The following is a 3,267-nucleotide window of genomic DNA, read 5'->3' on the forward strand; positions in this document are numbered from 1 at the left end:
TTTTTGTTGACAAAATTTTATTTATTAGTCATGGCATCAAACAAAATAAATTTTTAAAATATAAAGTCAATACAAAAACATGTTTGTGTTGTTTTTTTTTTTGAAAACTTTTCATTCCTACACGCTTTATGAAAATGTATGCCAAAAATATGTAAAGTAATTTTTTGTTTTGGAAAAATGCATTTAATTTATTTTAAAAATAGACAAAAAAGTCTATAGTATTTTATAATAGATAACTGGTTTATTATATGTATAAGGAAGTTTTTTTTTTGCCAAAAAGTGAAAAATTGTATTAACAGTAGATTTAATTTTGTGCTAGTAACGTCATTGAAGGGAAGTAACCAGGATGAGATTATTGACTTTAGAGAACTTACATACATATAATGCATAGTTTATATATGAAAGTTGACTTTTAATTTTGCAAAAAATAGAGACTTTTTCATAAAATTTATATTGAATAGAAAATTTTCTATTTAATTATTTCATTCTCAGTTAAATTAAAATTTGTTAATAATTTTCTATAAATCAAAGGGTTTTTATTAAAATTTTAAAGAATTTTATATCAAATTAGAATTTGAGTTATTTATTTAGGGGTTACTTCTCCCTTGAAAGCTGTCATACCATGTAATTTAATCTTGTTTTTATGCAAACATTGTGTTAATCTAGTCTATGTATTTAGTAATAATGCAATGTTTTAATGTAAACACAATTAGAACATCTAAACAAAACCCCAACAAAATTAAAATCAATTGGTTTTCGTCGAATAGCAAATAATCTACATAAAAACATTCAAAATATATCGCTCTAAATAAATATAGAAAAACAAGTAAGGAAAAAAAGAATTTTGATTAAATTAATCTCAGTTTTGGTTAAGAAAAGAATATAGTCAAGACTAAGGACTGATCTATAATCGAGGATGTAAACTGATCTATAGTCGAGACTGTAAACTGATCCATAGTCGGGACTATAGACTGATTTATAGTCGAGACTATAGACTGATATATAGTCGAGACTATAGACTGATCTATAGTCGATACTATGGACTGATCTATAGTCGAGACTATAGACTGATCTATAGTCGAGACTATAGACTGATCTATAGTCGAGATTATAGACTGATCTATAGTCGAGATTATAGACTGATCTATAGTCGAGATTATAGACTGATCTATAGTCGAGACTACAGACTAATCTGTAGTCGAGACTACAGACTGATCTATAGTCGAGACTATAGACTCATCTATACTAGAGACTATAGACTGATTTATAGTTGAGACTATAGACTGATCTACAGTCGAGACTATAGACAGATCTATATTCGAGACTATAGACTGATCTATAGTCGAGACTATAGTCTGATCTATAGTCGAGACTATAGACTGATCTATAGTCCAGACTATAGACTGATCTATAGTCGAGACTATGGACTGATCTACAGTAGAGACTGTAGACTGATCTACAGTAGAAACTATAGACTGATCTACAGTAGAGACTATAGACTGATCTACAGTTGAGAATATAGACTGATCTATAGTTGAGACTGTAAACTGATCTATAGTTGAGACTGTAAACTGATCTATATTCACGACAACAGACTACAGTCGAGACAATAAACTGATCTATAGTTTTGACTATAGCCTGATCTATAGTCGAGACTATATACTGATCTATAGTCGAGACTATAGACTGATCTATAGTCGAGACTATAGACTGATCTATAGTCGATACTACAGAATGATCTATAATCGAGACTATAGACTGATCTGTAGTCGAGATTATAGACTGATCTATAGTCGAGACTACAGACTGATCTATAGTCGAGACTACAGACTGATCTATAGTTGAGACTACAGACTGATCTATAGTCGAGACTATAGACTCATCTATACTAGAGACTATAGACTGATCTATAGTAGAGACTATAGACTGATCTACAGTCGAGACTATAGACAGATCTTTATTCGAGACTATAGACTGATCTATAGTCGAGACTATAGTCTGATCTATAGTAGAGACTATAGACTGATCTATAGTCGAGACTATGGACTGATCTACAGTAGAGACTGTAGACTGATCTACAGTAGAAACTATAGACTGATCTACAGTAGAGACTATAGACTGATCTACAGTTGAGAATATAGACTGATCTATAGTTGAGACTGTAAACTGATCTATAGTTGAGACTGTAAACTGATCTATATTCATGACAACAGACTACAGTCGAGACAATAAACTGATCTATAGTTTTGACTATAGACTGAACTATAGTTGAGACTATAGCCTGATCTATAGTCGAGACTATTGACTGATCTACAGTCGAGACTATAGACTGATCTATAGTCGATACTACAGAATGATCTATAATCGAGAATATAGATTGATCTGTAGTCGAGATTATAGACTGATCTATAGTCGAGACTACAGACTGATCTATAGTCGAGACTACAGACTGATCTATAGTTGAGACTACAGACTGATCTATAGTCGAGACTATAGACTCATCTATACTAGAGACTATAGACTGATCTATAGTTGAGACTATAGACTGATCTATAGTCGAGACTATAGACTGATCTATAGTCGAGACTATAGACTGATCTATAGTCGAGACTATAGACTGATCTATAGTCGAGACTATAGACTGATCTATAGTCGAGACTATAGTCTGATCTATAGTTGAGACTATAGACTGATCTATAGTCGAGACTACAGACTGATCTATAGTCGGGAATATAGACATATCTATAGTCGAGAATATAGATTGATTTATAGTCGAGACTATAGACTGATCTATAATCGAGACTATAGACTGATCTATAGTCGAGACTATAGATTGATCTGTATTCGAGACTATTGACTGATCTATAGTCGAGACTACAGACTGATCTAGTCGAGACTATAGACTGATTGATTGATCAAGACTATTGATTGATCTACAGTCGAGACTATAGACTGATCTAGTCGAGACTATAGACTGATCTAGTCGAGACTATAGACTGATCTAGTCAAGATTATTGATTGATCTATAGTCGAGACTATAGACTGATCTATAGTCGATCTTTAATATTGACTATATACTGATCTATAGAATTGATTTAAACAGTTCTATAGTATATAATTTCATCAACAGTATTAACTGATCTATATAGTCTTATCTTTAGACAGATTTATAAACTGTTATACCTTCCATACTATATATATTGAGCTATTAATTCTAACCTATATAATTACAACATACGTATGTATAACCAAATATATAACTAATTT

The sequence above is a fragment of the Lucilia sericata genome, unplaced genomic scaffold, assembly GCF_015586225.1.
Source record: "Lucilia sericata isolate MDLA Ls3-8-SP2 unplaced genomic scaffold, ASM1558622v1 Contig001499F_arrow, whole genome shotgun sequence".
NCBI classification, from domain to species: domain Eukaryota; kingdom Metazoa; phylum Arthropoda; class Insecta; order Diptera; family Calliphoridae; genus Lucilia; species Lucilia sericata.